The following is a 17,263-nucleotide window of genomic DNA, read 5'->3' as shown; positions in this document are numbered from 1 at the left end:
TAGATTTGACCAATTGTATTAGAAATAGACATACAAAGTTTTCAAGATGTATTCCACTTCTTCAAGTTTGGACATATGAGCACTTATCAAATTCCTTAGTGAAAATTAAAAGTGTTGCAGATCGAAGATATAATCTTATCAAGACAAACATTAGTAAGCATCCTTGTACAATTCCTAAGAATAAAGAAGCAAGGTATGCAAGCTTAAATTCTTTGAAGACTGAGGACATCAAGTGGGAATGTGAGTGGCCCTTGTGTAAAAGCAATATTTATCTACATATTCCAGGTCGACAAAGTCTTATACTTGTTGGCCTTCATGGTTCCACTTCGAGTACTTCATCAATTTGGGTGTGTTGATCCATTCAATCCAACCACTACTAATCTTGAAGATGACCGTGTTAATCAATTTTACTTCATTCTCTGTGAAGAAAGAAATTAGCTAGCTATGTCAAGACATGGGAACCAAGTCGTCAATCTATTTCTGCGTTTGTCCAAAACAGTACCTCTACCATAAGTGAAGTAAATCAACTTGGTCCAAAGCGTAACAGAGAATTTGTTGAAGATTGCAGTATACCTCCACCTCCACCTTCACCTAAAAGATTGAATGATTGAGAATCTGGACTTGTTTACAGCAAATGCATGTATGTAAGTTCAACTTTTGACATTATACAATTACGTTAACATTAGACTTAATTTGTTAACATGTTTTTTGGCATTCTTAAATTTGTATTATCGTATGACAATTTAATAGGTGGGACTTTTAAATATAGGGTTTTTTAGACTTTGGTACCACTTTTTAGTACGATATTAGGAAATATTACCACTTTTCAAAAAAATTAGGAAATAGTACCACTTTTTTTCTTGACCGTCAGTTGACCGAGTTGACCACGGTCAATCTGGTAGTATTTTCAATATGGCGGCATTACCCCTCCCGTGCCTCTCACATGTTTTAGGTAATTAGGTGTTGGTACCACTTTTTAAGTTGTCCCAGACACCACATGTTCAAATCTTAGTGGTCTGCGTGATGTATTGTAATCTTGGCCGTTAATTTGTTTTTTTGTTGATCCCAATGAATTAAGGAGGGAAACTCCCACAGTTACACATAAAATTTTCTATCACTCAATCTGTAACCATCTTCTTCGTCTCTCTCTCACTCAAACCCCAACTCTCACCCTCTCGTCACTCACCACTAACAGTCACTAATATTTATCTCTCATCACTCAAACCCGTACTTCTCACCACTAGCACTAACTCTCTCATCAAAATCTTTAATTTTCGTCATCGATTTTGAGGTTTTTGTTCGTGGGTTCCATAAACTATTTAATCGGGTGTCATGTAGCTTTCAAATACGATGGTGTAACTTATATTTACTTAAGGAAATAATCAGAGCATGTACATAGCAGGTCGCAAAACGCCTTTGTATTTGGTTCTCTATAAAAACGCAATTGATTTCACGGCACAATGTTTCCATCCATAGGTCCTAATAATCGAGGCACAATGGCTTTAAGATGAGGGGCGACAGAATTTATTATCCTTTATAAACTTTTGTTGATCCAGTTTCTAAAGGATGGAACTTGAACAGTTTCGACTTTAAGTTTCGACTTTAATGGCAAATTTGTTCGGATGGAACTTGAAAAGTTTGTTCTTGCCAAGGGAATTTCTGCGGTAATTTTCTATATTACGACTTGTGATGTATATGTTTAGTGGTCTCATTTTGTTTGGTTTTTTTTCTAATTGGAATATATATATTGAGTGTAGTTGTTTGTGATGAAGGTGGAGAAAGTAAGTGCTACGGCCTGCTGCTAATACAGGTTGCTGACTGCTGGAGTGTGCCCTAAACAGACTTAAGTGTTTCTGCCTTGTGCTACCGATGCTACTATTAGAAAAATGGATTTGTACAAATCCATTGAGATATGAATGAGTAATTTGTCTCTCAATTTACCCCACTTGAGATGAAATAGGTTTCTCTTGAAACAAGATGCATTAAAATGAGAAAAACTTTTTCGAAGGGTGCATTGGTTCAAGCTAAATTGCATTATGCCAAAAAGGTGCAACCTTTCAAAAAATGTGCACTTGGTTGAACAAGATATCATCATATACCGAAAAGGTGTGACCTTTCGAAATAGGCACTGGTTTGAAATAGTGTTTTATGTTAAAATTGTGTGTCTTTTCGAAACATGTAACTTTTCAAAGAGTTGTTTACTTTTTCCCAAGAGTCATTGTGTTGTTTTGAAGAGGCACCACTCACCTATAAATAGTAGATGAATTTGGAGAGAAAGACACACCAAATCACACAGAGTTCAGATCTTTCTTTTCTCCCTCTATTCTTAGTCAAATACTATGTTGTGTTCGTTGATTCTATAGAATTAAAGTGCTAGCTTTCTATAGAAGGAAATTCGTTCTGTCTTGGGAGACAGTTTCCCATCAACCTTCAAGCACCGTGAGGGGGAAAATTTGTCTTAAGAACATAGTGTATCTACACTAAGCTCAGATTTAACTAAGAAGTACAAAACACTTACAAGACAAAAGGTTTGTATAGTTTAGTAATTGGTAAAGAGTAAGTACAATTAAGTTGTATATTCCTACTTGACTACCACCGATGCTACTTCCATATGTTTGCTACTACTAAGATGCGTGTGTATGTGTATAACTTTTTTTTCTGTTTTTCTTTTTGCTTCAATTGGTTGTAAATTGTTAGTTTGGGTGGTTTCGGGTTCATCCAAGAAAACATGGTGAATGACTCTTTCCAAAAGGAGGATTCGATCTTGGGTCCATGGTGAAGGCTAGTGCGAGTCGGTCGATAACTCGGACTCAAGTTTTGAAGTCTCAAAGAACAGATTCAATGACCATCAATAGGAATAACACGAGCGAGGGAAGCATATAATGAAAATGGAAGTGACAAGATCGGTGTACCATTCATTGATTTCCTTGGAGTTGGAGCCACTTGAGAAAGTGGATTTTAGGGAAGATAAAAATAGCATAATAAAGCACCATGAAGCAATAGCATGGAAGGGCTCTTTTCGGTATGTTTTGGGATTATGGAAAGAAAGGGTTAGGAAGGAAATCTAACAATCTAATGTACAGTTCTTCAAATATAATATATAAAGATGTTGACCACATAACTTTTTGCCTCAAAATCAAACTTTTCTCTCAATACTTTTTCAGCAATCAAACTTGCACCAGTACCTCTTACCAGATTGATGTAATGATCAGCTTCTACTATACTGATCAGTTAGTTATCGAAGATAGTTCAAATTGAAATTATCAGTTCTGAAACTGTTAATTCTACTCGATAACAGTTTTCAGTAGGATAGGTGATCAGCTCCCAAATGTGCGTTTTATTACTCGTATATTACTACATTACAGTCCCTCTTACGCTTAACGAAAAGACAACTCATAGCTTTTACTGCCTTTTTCAGGTTAAGGAGTATTTTAGACCACTTACCATAAAAGTTGTGTCTTAGCACCAAAAGGAGCATTAATCACGCTTATTATGAAGACCAGTAGCTACAATAGAAAAGTATTGAAAAAGAAGACCAGTAGCTACAATATTAGCACCATAAAAGTAAAGTAAACCGGTCAAAGTCAACCAGTCAAAGTCAACAGCCAAAGGACTCAATTCATAAGACCAAAGATGGAGGCCCTTATTTCAAATTATGAAGACTTATCCCTAACCCTATCTTGGTCAAGAAGGCACCAAAAAGCAAAAGCAAAAGCAAAAGTGAAAGGGGTGAGGTGTCTAGTTTAGAATGGATGAGGGCAAATCTATAAATGGCAAAAGTATGGATATATAATCAAAAAGCAAAGGAGAGAGAACTCATCCATTGTCTTAGGATTCAAACCATTTGGTTTGTTTATTTTCTTGGCTTGTTTTTCAATTCATGTTTTTAATTTCTTGTTATTTAATTTCCTTTATTTCAATCAACTTGTTATTTCATTTCCTTTATTTTAATCAACTTGTTATTGTTCTTTGTTTCAATCTTCATCTTGTTTGCTTGTTTCATTTCAATATTTTAATCAATCTTCCTTTCATGTTTTCAAGTCATTTTAATCAACAATCAAAGTTTTCAAGTTCATTAGCTTAGAACCATTCTAATATTCAAGAGTCTACCTTTCTTCTTCTATCTCCCTCACTCAAACTCTAAACAATTTAGGATGAACCTCAACTTCTATCTAAACTCTTTTGAAGTATACTTCCACCACTACTAAAGCTGCAATAACCTTATACATATAATTGAACAGAAAAAACAAGTCATTATAGGAGAATTAATGTTCTGTTTAAGTTAACATCTGCGAAGAACTCAAGAAATGACAGCTTCCTAATGTCCTAGTTCATCTTCCCCCATATAATTAAGGTATAACTAACGTGCCCATAGAAAGTAGATTGAAATGGGTGTTGTTATCTTTCCAGAAGTTGGGTTGTGCCACAGCAAGTAATGAGTGGTATAAAGCTTCTTCTCAGTAGTCTTCTTCTCATTACAAGCTTGGGTACCCTAAACAATGATACTAAAAGAAAGGGAAGCTGACTTGGAGGGAGAAGTAAACCCCTAACTCTTAATGACTTTTTTTTTTTTTTGGGCCATTGGATTGAATATTTGATTTTGACACGTGTATTTGTGTCTTAAGTCGGTTTCCAACGGTTTTATGCCTACTCATGTAAAATTTGGTACTATTTCCTAATATTGGTCTAAAAAGTGGTACCAAAGTCTAAATAACCCATAATAAAATCCCACGTGAAAACCACGTTGAGGGTATTGTGGACATTATGAAAATTTGAACAGATTGAAACAGTTTGACTTTGGTCAACTGACAGAAGTGGTACTATTTCCTAATTTTTTTGAAAAGTAATACTATTTCCTAATATCGTACTAAAAATGGTACCAAAGTCTAAAAAAGCCTTAAATATATTGTTCTAATATAGTTTGGAAACTATGTAAAAAAATAGAACATTTTGAAAGGCTACTTGAATTATAGATTATTCATGACATAGTCTAGAAAAAGGAAACATATAAGTAATGATGTGAAATCCAATTGAATTTTTTCATTTACGGATAAAGAATATTAAATTTATAGCCAAAACATTGCATACCAGACTACCAATACAATGACCACATTAGTAATTGTTGAGACTGTTAAAGGGATTTGGGACATGATAAAATAAAAATTTCTCATTATGTATAGCTGGGTTTAATTATACCAAAGTGGTAATCTAGACTTATGATTGTTTTCCTAACTTCAAAGCGTTTGAATAATAGGGTTACGTGGTTTGGCTAATTTTAACTGAATATAGTATTTCAATCTTTTAACTAAACATGGTTACCTGGTTTGCCTAATCTTTTACCTGAACATTTTGAATTTTTTTTTCAAAGTCTTTAAATTTTTGTCCAAGATGTGGTGGCCAGTTAATTTTTTCAAAAGAAAATTTATAATTAAATAATAATAAAAAAGCACATAATTAACGAAATGCCTTTGCTCGCTTACCCCCCACTACAATGCAGTATACTAGTCAAAGGTTGTCATTCCCAAACTCCAATGGCAACCAAACTATCAACTAGAAAAAAGACATATCAAGACTCTAGTTTTCATATTTTCATTAGGGTCATGGTATTTACACCCCACTTTATGGGATTGGTACCCCTTTGACCAATTTCAAGATATTGGCACCCCTCCATTAATCATATAAAAAATCACCCACGGCAAGAAGTTGTCGCGAAAAAGTAATGCTCACAACAAAGAGTTGCTACAATATGGCAAATCCATGGAAGGTTGTTGTCGTGAGTCTTTTTTCGTTTTAATTTTTTTTTATAGCCACTACAAAAAAGAAGTCAGTTACAACGAGATGGTTGTGTTCACCTAAATAGAGTCTTTGCTTGTGTTAATTACCAAAACTTTTCTTCATCAACTTGATCACATGTTTTTCTTAGAGCGTATGAAAAAAATTGTCATGAAATAACAAGATTATACCTCGATTGTCATTTTTTTTTCATTGGTTTGGTGTTGTTCTTGGAGTGTATAAAGAAACTCTAAAGAAGAAGATGAGGTATCTATATACCTTGTGTGTTCAAAATTTGAAGTGAAAAAAAATAATAAATAACAAAAATCCTCCGACAGCTTCATTTGCAGTGGATTGTGGGATCACGTGGCAACCGGTGTCGTGGAATGTGAGATCTCATGGCAACTCACTCTTTGTGGAACTATCGGGCATGTGGGGTGTAAAAGGAAATATAGAGATCTAGAATAACCATTAGTAATGTACCATTTTACCAAAGGGGTGTCAATCCCATAAAGTGGGGTGTAAATACCGCGACCATTAGCCATTGGCCTCACATTAATTAAGGCCAACACCTACCATATCTTCAAGGGGTTAAAGTAGTATTATCCCCCACTAGATGAGCCAATTAGGATCAAACCCCCTTGTCTGTGTTGTTTCTGTGTGTGTTTGGGGTGGAGACCCTAATTTCCCATCTAGGGGGAGGGAATCCTAATTGACTCATCTAGTTTTTTTTTGGGGGGACCCAATAATACTACAAAAATGTAATGCAAGATGTAGTTGCGTCTCAATCGTCCAGCAAAACAATCGTACCAAAGAAGAGAAAACATAAATTATCTAAATGTCAAAACTCAAAACTCAAAACTGTTTGGTTCATGTGTCAATTGCCATTTGGGCCGTTAGAGGATTTAAAATGAAATTTTACACGTCTTTGTAAGTGACGGCTACCAGGTTTTTTTTTGGGATTTTTAGGTCTTTGTCCTAATAATAGTTTGTTTATTAGGGTTTGGTCCAAAATACTTGAATATTAGGGTTTGGTCCTACTTCGGGGTTTTTTTACTGTAACCCAACTGAGTTGACTGTGGTCAATCTGCTTGTATTTTTTAAATGACAATAATACCTCTCGCGTGCAACATCACGTGAATATATGAGTTAGACTTTGATACAATACATAAGGTCATTTTCTAGGACTTGGTCCCTACTGTTATTTGACAAATTAGAGTTTAGTCCTACTTGTCAGCTACTAGAATTTTGAAGTAAGATGGAATTTCTAATAATGGCTTACAACTTTTAATCTAATCTATGCAACTCAAAGCAAGTAGCAAAAAAAAAGTCGGCCATTACATGAACCACAATAGACAAAAGAAAAAGTAACAACACATTGATCAATCTGATAGATCTAATCCACCAAAAGAACACCACATTTTCACCATGACCAATTAAAATCATAGGATAAACATGTTGTAGATCATAAAACAACAATTAATTGAATCTAACACAATTCACAACCTCCATTAACCGCCCAAGGCCAGTCAATGTTGCTGCCCTATTACTCCTATAAGCTGCATTATCTAGCGACGTCAAAGCAATCGCCTTGTCATACAAACACAATGCCTCCCCAAAATGTTCCCTCTTATACTGTTCATTCCCAGCTTTCTTCACCTCTTCTGGATCCAAACTCGCCATTCCTCGCTTCACCGTTACAGTTTCCCCACCAAATAAAATGAACATTCCCTAAACAACTTCCCCCACTAACTTCACATGCATTACTCCCACCTGATTTCCCTACAACAACAACACCACCTCTCATTATACTCCCATGTCCGTAATTTCCCTTCTTTGGATTTGGTATTAGAAGGACTTGTTCTACAAAGAATGGGAAGTTGGTTGGGAAATTATCGCCTTTGATTGGGAAGTTAACTGAGCTTAGAGTTTTATCGATGTCGTTTAACGATTTTGATGGTGAAATTCCTATGGAGATTTGGGGTTTGAAGAATCTTCAAGTGTTTGATTTTGAATGGAATTCATTATCGGGGAGTTTGCCTATTGGTGTTGGGAGTTTGAAGGGTTTCTGAGTTTTGAACATTGGGTTTAATAGATTTGTAGGGGAAATTCTAGCTACCCTTTCGGATTGTTCTAGTTTAGAGGTGTTGAATTTAGCTGGTAACCAAGTTAATGGAACATTACCTAATTTTGTGGGAAGCTTTCATAAGTTAAGGGGATTGTATCTGAGTCTTAATCGTTTTGGGTGGATCGATACCAGAAGAGATTGGAAAGAATTGTTGGAGCCTTGAACATGTGACCAAGTAGGACTAAACTCTAATTTGTCAAATAACACTAGGGACCAAGTCCTAGAAGATGACTTTATTTCTTGTATTAAAGTCTAACTTATATATTCACGTGATGTTGCACGCGAGGGGTATTATTGTCATTTCAAAATTACAAGTAGATTGACCACAGTCAACTCAGTTGACTTATAGTCAAGAACTTGAAATATGACCAAACTCTAATATTCAAGCTTTTCTTGACCAAACTTTAATAAACAAACTATTATTATGACCGAGACCTAAAAACCCCTTTTTTTCTCTCTCTTCCACCATTGGTAACGGTGGCTAGCATGGGTTGATATTTCTGGCAGGGAGAAGAAAATCTATTGATCCTTAAACACTATCCACCTACAAGGTTGGCTCAAGCCTAGATGTGGACTTAGGCGACCAGTCCAAGCGAGGCCTTTTTTCCTTTAAAACTTTATTGAAAAATTGAAACTGGTGTGTGTGTGTGAGAGAGATGTTGAGAAGGAGAGAAGGTGGTTAATATACATTTAATATGTATTTAATTAGTTAAGTAGAGAAAGAGTGGAAAAGGCGCCATAGAATGTGGAGATCCTAGTATATATTGTGAGATTTTATATTTGTTTGATTCTTTCTAATTAAGATATCTAACTAAATGAGGACATTCCCACAAAAATTAAGATAACTACGCACTAGCAACCATTAGATTCATTCTATAACTCCGAGATGCAAATTGTATAGTGGTCTATTGGATTAAACTTTCTTCAAACCAATTTACTCTCGAGATTTAGTGCGTGGGGAGAAAACAAATAGACTCCTAGTATCTTTTTTAGTTTATTTTTTTTTTTTTATAAAATATGATAATATCAGATTTATGTAAGGAGAAATAAAGAAATTTGGAGGCTTCTAAATCTGAGGGCTTAGGCGGTCGCCTACGCCTTATGGATGATCGGCATTGTCCACCTAATTGTATCCACTACTGTGGTTTGGTATTTTAACCCACAAAACCTACTGGACTCAGCCTTAGAAATTACAAATTTACAACACTACATCTGTCTGCAAAAATGCACTCCGTCCCTGCTTCCTTTCTGTCGCATCGATCTATTCACCCATCACATTATTGAAATATGAGACGTAAGCAAACTCATCAGCATCCTTATCTTAGCAAACCTACATAAATACCAAGAAAGAACGTTTACGCTCATACACATTCATTCAATATAATGGATGAGCAGCGGCATCGTCGTCGCTTGGTACTATTTTCCTGCCCATTACAAGGCCACATAAACCCTATGCTTCAACTAGCTACTATCCTTCACTCCCACTCTAAGGGGGCTTTATCAATAACCATAATTCATACTCACTTCAACTCTCCCAACCCTTCTAACTACCCAAACTTCACCTTCTTACCCATTTCAGATGGTTTGTCTCAGTCTCAAAGGAAGTCCTCCACCGAAGATCTTGTAGCTTTCGGCACTCTTCTTAACCTTAGTTGTGTTAACCCTTTCAGAGATTGCTTAGTTAACAAGATTTTATCCCAGAAACATGAACCACAGGTTGGTTGCATCATTTATGATTCTACCATGCATTTCACTCAACCTGTCGCTGATAGTCTTCAGCTCCCATGCATTGGCTTCAGGACTAGTAGTCCCATGAGCTATGTTGTTTTGCTGCCTTCCTGTTCTTCGCGAAAAAGGTTATTTTCCCATTACAGGTCAGTCCCTCCCTTTTCTGCCCAACAACATGAACCCTGTTGTGTGATAGTTGATGAAAGCACTCTTATATAATTATATTCATCTAATATTTTTTGCTAAATCATTGATCAACATAGCATACTCTATCAAAAAATAAAAAATAAATAAAAATTACCGTGTTAGTTCCAAGTACTATGTAGTTCTCCTCTTGTTCTTAATGGATTATCATATTTCACATGTAAAAACACGTCTAGCTTTGTTTATTTTACTGTGACTAGAATCTGAACTGGAGGCACCAGTACGGGAACTTCCACCCCTCAAAGTCAAAGACCTCCCAGTGGTCAAAACTCACAACTTGGAGGCATTTTATCAGTTGGTTGCTGACATGATTAAACAAACAAAAGCTTCAGCTGGATTGATTGTGAACTCCTTTGAGTCTCTAGACCAATCGGCTTTCCAACTACTTAGTCAAGAATTCGCAGTGCCAATCTTCCCAATCGGCCCGTTCCGAAAATTCGTCCCAGCTTCTTCTAGTAGCTTATTGACACAAGACCAGAGTTGCATTTCTTGGCTCAATAAACAACCTCCTTCATCTGTCGTCTATATTAGCTTCGGTAGTGCAGCCTCTATTAGTGAAGCTCAATTGGTGGAGATAGCTATGGGACTTGCCAATAGCGAACAATCCTTCTTGTGGGTGATACGATCAGGATTGGTCGTCGGTAGCTGCAGGCCAAACAACGACAAGGACAAAACGAAGATGACAAGTTCACTGAACTCCTTCCACAAAAATTCAATGAAATAATTATGAGTGGAAGAGGTTGCATTGTGAAGTGGGCACCGCAAGAGGAAGTACTAGCCCATCCGTCCATAGGAGGGTTTTGGACACATAGCGGTTGGAATTCGACATTGGAGAGTATATGTGAAGGTGTTCCAATGCTATGTTGGCCTTGTTTTGGTGATCAAAAGGTGAACGCCAGGTTTGTGAGTCAGGTGTGGAGGGTGGGATTCCAGCTGGAAAATGGATTGGAGCGGGACGAGATAGAAAAATCTTTAAGAAGGCTAATGATCCAAGAGAATAACAAAGAGAGGGAAGAACTGATGGTGAGGGCCAAGGATCTCAAGGAGATGGCAGAGCTTTGTCAAAGAGAAGGGGGTTCTTCTTTCCAGTCACTGCAGAACTTGACAGACTACATCTTCTCACGCAATAGTGACTTCAAGATAGCTAATTAGCTATATGCTTATGGAGTAGATTAAGCTAAAGATCCTCGATCTTTTGATTTTCTGATAAAAAAAATGAAATTTTGCTGAAGGCTGAAACTTAGTGGTCTCACACTTACAATGATTTATTTTTGCTGCAATTTTGGTAACGCTTAGTTTGTTTCTGGCCTAATCGCCACACGACCACGGGTGTTAAGTAAACAAAAACAAAAATTAAAGTAGAAACCGGAACTGTTCTCAGTTAGCATTCTTCTTCCTACTGCAATTCCAATGAATAAAAATGTTTAGATACACATAGAAACGGTTGCAAAGATCTAGTATAGGGTAGCAACATATGTGATTCCTAGCAATACCTCCTGTGAATGCAAAACTGAGATGTAGATTAATTCCAAATTGTCCATTGATTTACATTCCAATATTAAAACATCATCAGTCTTTAACCCCTTCTGCCTTGTAGTACCCAATGATACAAAAGACAACTGGGAATAATAAATCAAACAAATTATACTGACAGTAACACATCCAATTAAACACGCTTGCCGCTTGGTAACGTACTTGAACAGAAATTGTATGCCACTTTCCTTTTCCTCAAATCTATGCTGACTTCCGATCCAAGTTCAAGTGCCTTGAGAATTCAGCAGCAGATTTGGATGGGAGCAAACCTTTTGTCATTGATATCAAATCATGATCCTTTAATTATTTTTTGACTACCTGCAACTTTCGTTAACTGGATAAAAATGATACAATAATGAGAAATAAACAAATGCTCATAAGCACATTATGCCTTGATCTCTTTGATTGTTTTGTCTAAATTAGGGGCCTGGTTGCCGAATACAAACTTAGAGGTTGGAGAAGGCGAATTTTTATTACAGCAAATTTCGATTTTTCCGTGGTTTGGGATCAAAGATTTAGGTTATTATTTTTAAAAATGTAATGATTTTAATAATATTTTAGTGATAAAAACAACAGAAAAGACATAACGATGATATTTAAGATTGTTCAAAGTATTATTCAAAGACAAACAAATGTATAAATATAACAAATTACAATAGGAGAATTCCAGAGAGTGGGAAGGAAAAAATAACCGAACATGATGAGAACATCTAGCAAAAAAAACCAACAAACCTATAAAATTAAAAATATATTAATATAGTGTTGCTTATATATGCTATTAAACCTAGTCTACTATTCGCCTATTAGCCATCTTCAAAGTTATAATATTGAAATAAATATATTGCTACTAACCAACTTGTATAAATCGAGTAGTGGAGCCATGTAAATGTGCAGTTTTTATTAAGGTAATAAAAGTATTAGGAAAAGAGGGGAGTAAAATATGATCCAAATTACCGAGCAAAAAAAAAATATGATCCAAATATGACTTCTAGAGTGAGTAGAAAAATTAATACAGAATTACAAAAACAAATATATAAACAGGGGAACTTAAATCTCTCCATATTCAGAAAATGGAAGAACTGAAAATAAGTGTAAATAAAAAAAATCTATGTGTTCTTTTTGAATAATCAAGAAGAAATCTCATAAATGAACAATTTTCTTTCATTCTTTTTTTTTTTCCTAAATAAATAAGTACAATTTTTTTCTCTTATTTTGGTAAACAAAAAAAAATTTGGAAAAACTGAAAGAGATCGCACTCAAAGAAATATTAAAAGTATGGATCTATGGGAGGGTAAAAATTAAGTCTAAATATATCGATCGAACAACAAAAAACTTTATAATAGAAAATTATCAAACGTCAATTGGCCCTCCATGTAGCGCAACATGTACGAAACATATTAAATCTCTGATCAAGGTGTGTCAAAAGAGATGATTCCCGATTCATAGTGCAGCTATTCAATATGATACTAAATCCAAAGTGCTATCTCCATAATATATAGATCTATTTCAGACAACTATTATCAGAACAAAGATTTGAACTGAAAAAAAATAGAATCAAAATTAATAGAATTGAACCAAGCATTTAAAAATAGTAGTGATTAATGCATTGGGATAGTAGGACTATTCTCACCTGTACTGAAAAGCTAAAATCCACATATATAGCTTAACAACAAGATTGTGTACAAAAACGAAATACATGAAGAAAAAAATAAATAGCCAAATGAGTTAACTTGCATTTAACATGAATGTGAAATTGAATATCTATACAACTATGCGGTACAAATCTTTTAAAAAAAAAAGGAGAAGTTGTGCCTTGAATAACCCCACCACCAGAGACGTGAACTTGAATCTAAATAAAAATCTGAAAAGTTGTGTGATCACTATACAATGGTTATCTATGCAGAAGAGAGTAGCAGATACCATGACATTAGAAATAGACAGCCCCTTCACCTCAGAGCACCAAACCATATTGTTTGTATAAAATACAACACTTTATAAATGTTTTTTGGGAGGATATCTCAATTAGTAGAGTATACCATAATTAACATAGACATTTAAATTGGACCAGCCTTTTTTCTACCATGAAATACCCTTAATAAAATATTAAAATCAATTATTCAATGCCTTTAAGAAAGACGACTTAGTAATTTCAAAATTTACTACCATCTATACCCTTAAGATTATATAGTAACTTAAGGATGTATGTGTAAATTCAGGTAGGAAATCAACTATACGCCCCTATTCAATTGTTCGCCACTTACCCTTCATTAATTGCCAAATAATTACCTTTTATACCGAAATTAAATTCAAAGAAACCAACGGTCTCTTTTCTTCTTCTCTCTCCCAACAACCAACAAAAACCAACTGTCTCTCTTCTTCTTCTCTTCCAATCAGGTATTGACTTCTCCCTCATCGTCCTCTATTGATAAAAAAAAAGATAAACTCTTTGTTGCCTTCCATTTCTCTTGATTTCTTCCAGTTTTGAAGAAAGCAAGGCAAGTAGGAGAATACCGACTTTAAGAAGGGTGGGAAGAGAATTGAAAGCAGGGAAAGGAGTGAGAGCGCGAACGACGATATCGTGGTGTTCTAATATCACGTGTATCATCAAGGGCATTGGTCAGAATGGTGAGTTTTTTTCATTTGCAATAAAATTTAAATTTTGGAGTGCTTGGTCTGATTTCCTGATTTTAGTGGGTTGTATGGTGTTACTTTAAATGGGTTATGTTGTGAAAATGTTCATTTAGAGTTAACATGAACCCTCAAATTTTTTAAAGTTGTAATGGCTCTGTCGTTTGGAGGTAGTGGTCTGCGCTGATAGCATTTACCAAAAAAAATTGTCTCCTCCTAAGATCGACTTTTAAAGCATGAATTCTCTATCCAAACAGTTCATTATGTGGTATATCATTTCATTACAAACTTATTGACATATATTTAACACTCACAAGTAACAAAGTCATACTCTTATGTGGTCTAACGATTTTCCTAGTGGATGTAATCTGATCTTCATATCTACTATTAGTATTATGATCGCTTGTGTTTTTGAGTTTCCCCATTTTGTTGTCATGGCTACTACACCGCACAGTTCGGTGGGAGTGTTAACTGTTCTTGGAGGGAGACTTTCAATGGATAATCGTATGGGTTGTGTTAGTTCAGTGAAGATGTTTGATGAGAGGAATGGAGTTTTTCGTCACAGTGGACAATTTAGATGCATGGCTGGTGGTTTGCACAATGTTAAACAATATCACAGTAGTAAAGACTCTTTCTTGAATCTACATCCCAAAGTCTCGATGCTTAGAGGAAGTGAGGTGAATGATGCGATATCTGGTCCGAGAAAGGAGAGCTCGGCCAAAGATTGTCAATTGACAACTTAAAAGACCCATCCAGTTCCAAAACAGCTTATAACGAAGCCAAAATTAAAGTGGTTGGGCTTGGGGTGGAGGTTCCAATGTCAGTAAATAGAATGATTGAAAGTTCCATGAAGGACGCCGAAGTTCGATAGTTAATAACGGATGTTCAAGCCTTGAGGATGTCACCAAGCATATTCATAAAACCGATTGCAAATCGGGTCCGAAAGCTAACTAGGGGCTTGGTGCTGGTGGAAACCCGGATATTGGCATGAATCTTTGCCAAGGAAAGCAGAGAATCTATTGAGGAAACAGTTGATGGTGCTGACATGGTTTTCGTCACAATAAGTTCAGCCACCGTTATTTTAAATACAGGAAATCTTTATAGGGACATATTTTAAATTCAGCTGAGATAACCTTGCCACATTTTATATACATGCTCCTCTGTCTTACAACAATTGTATTAGTTAGCAGCTTGGTTATACATGGTTTTCACTAAGGATGTTGGATTTCCGTGTTTCTCAAATCTGTCCTCAGTTCGTACTACCTGAACTGTTAGATTTTGTTTTTTTTTTTCATTTTGCTTTGGTTTGTATTTTTTCTTTTATTTCTAAGTATTTGTAGGTTGATGGAAAATCTATTATACTTTGCAATAAACCATCTGATTAGTAAGTCACTTTCCGTTTCCTTATGTGGGAACAACTTTTTGGGTGCTTTATACCGATATACATTATTGAGATAAACTTGAGACACTCTAGGTATAACATATAGATGTTTAGATTGACATGGTCATATACTATATCATTAATACTCATTTGTAAAATTTATTTCTAATCCTCCCTCTCATTTGTCTCAATATCCCAATATTGAAATACTGCTTTACTAATCTATGAAAATGTTCTTTCTTCATTTCCCAATATTTTATCTCATCAATCATAGCTGGCTTGATTGTTGTCTTAAAAATTCACCTTGAATATGACTCAAATGTATTGATCCCATGGCACACTCAAATCACACCTATATCCAATCGTTGTTTTGTGGGCAACATGCTCCTTGATCTCCTCATCCTTACGATAATAAAACCAAACTATTGAAATGGTCATATCTAGGAGTTTACATCAACTCTCACCAGAATATTATCTTTGGTAAGGGAAAATTTTCACATGTTTCTGTTTTTTTTAATGCATTTATGGGTAAACTAGGAACAACTTGCGACTGTATGTCCCAATTCTTCATCAAGAACAAAAAAAAAACAATTTTATTATATATAAATCCCTACTTTCAAATCAAAGTAACTGATGTCTCGATGCTTCTTTCAAACTTGGGTCTTTTCTTCTTCTTTGATTAGTGAGTTTGTTGTTGTTTAATTTGTTATGAAAATGGGTGTGAAACGTTTATAGATTTTGGGGCGGTTTATTTTGTTGAAATTTGGAGTTTTTGTGTGTAATTGTGATGTGGGTATGTTTCATTTTTGTGATTCTAGCTGTCGGTTGGGACTTTTAGGGAGAATTGAGATTTTGGTGTGAAGTATATTTGTGAATTGGATTGGTTTCGAAGTTAGGGTTTCGTCATGGTGGCTGTTGATGTATTGAAATATGCTCACAGCCCTAATGCATAGAGCAGTTAGTTATGGTTATCATGTACTATTAGTTCCTAATTCAGATAAAATTTTGATTCTCCAAAGAATGATTTCTTTAGAATCACATGAGATCAAGGAGATTTTTTTTTTTTCGGACATGAGAGAAAGGAGTTCATACGTTCTATTCACTATTCAAAAAGTTGGGCAAACCCAAGCCAATTTCAAGCACCTCATGGCACATGTGTTGATGAACCATTAACATTTACTTTTCGTGATTTCAACTTACCAATGTCATTATATCAAGTCTTCCATTTGGCTCTTGTCCTTTTGCTAGAGCAGTTTGTTTGGGACTTGAACTGTTTCGGTATCGATATCGTGCCGACTTCATGAATATGAAAGATTAGTATAGCTGTTGGCCTCCCGGTTTGTTCTTACTCTTTCACTGAATTTTCCTTATACTTTGTGAAGCACGTTTGTTGTAGGGAATATTTCGTTGTTGTTTTTTTTTTTAAAAAAAATAGAATAGTGGTCCACATTTTGAGACATGGAATGCTGGGTTCTCAATATTTCGTTTCAATTTGTCATTGATTGGATTCAATTCCGACTTCAATTAGATACTGTGCAATTTACCGGAGGTTTAAATTGCTCGGAAGATTAAAAACTGAAAATTGGAGCTGAAGGTTTGCATGTTAGACTTATTCAAAAATGTTTAGAAAATTGAGCTCTATATGTTGATGTCTTGAAGCCTGCCAATTTGGTATTTATTTATAATTTGTTTTTTTTTCCCTAGATGACTGCTTTAAGATAGCACAAGGGATCTACTAGAAGCTTAAAATCTCTTACTATTCCTGCACTAGGTGTCTAGGTATTTGTTTGTAGCTCCTTAGATTTCAGTCTCATATATTTGTGTCGCTTGCATATTTTTGACAGTTACCTTAATCGAAGTTAGTGGATTGGAGCTTAATGCCTTATGCT

At 35.3% G+C, this 17,263-nt stretch overlaps 1 long non-coding RNA gene and 1 pseudogene across 2 annotated transcripts; one reads left to right on the top strand and one right to left on the bottom strand.

Moving 5' to 3' along the window:
• Positions 1-8,916: 8,916 nt before the first annotated feature.
• On the top strand, positions 8,917-11,071 carry LOC147507290 (UDP-glycosyltransferase 76B1-like; annotated as a pseudogene). Its single transcript, XR_015217604.1, has 3 exons — positions 8,917-9,774; positions 10,033-10,473; positions 10,512-11,071. The product of XR_015217604.1 is annotated as a UDP-glycosyltransferase 76B1-like (transcript).
• On the bottom strand, positions 9,264-10,068 carry LOC147507291 (uncharacterized). The gene is made up of 2 exons (XR_015217613.1): positions 9,930-10,068; positions 9,264-9,810 (listed from the first exon to the last, which is right to left on the bottom strand). It is a non-coding gene; the product is annotated as an uncharacterized LOC147507291 (long non-coding RNA).
• Positions 11,072-17,263: the final 6,192 nt, after the last annotated feature.

Source organism: Coptis chinensis, chromosome 3 (genome assembly GCF_015680905.1).
Source record: "Coptis chinensis isolate HL-2020 chromosome 3, ASM1568090v1, whole genome shotgun sequence".
NCBI classification, from domain to species: Eukaryota; Viridiplantae; Streptophyta; class Magnoliopsida; order Ranunculales; family Ranunculaceae; genus Coptis; species Coptis chinensis.
The sequence above is the reverse complement of the archived record's forward strand: the minus strand, read 5'-3'. Positions and strand labels throughout refer to the sequence as shown.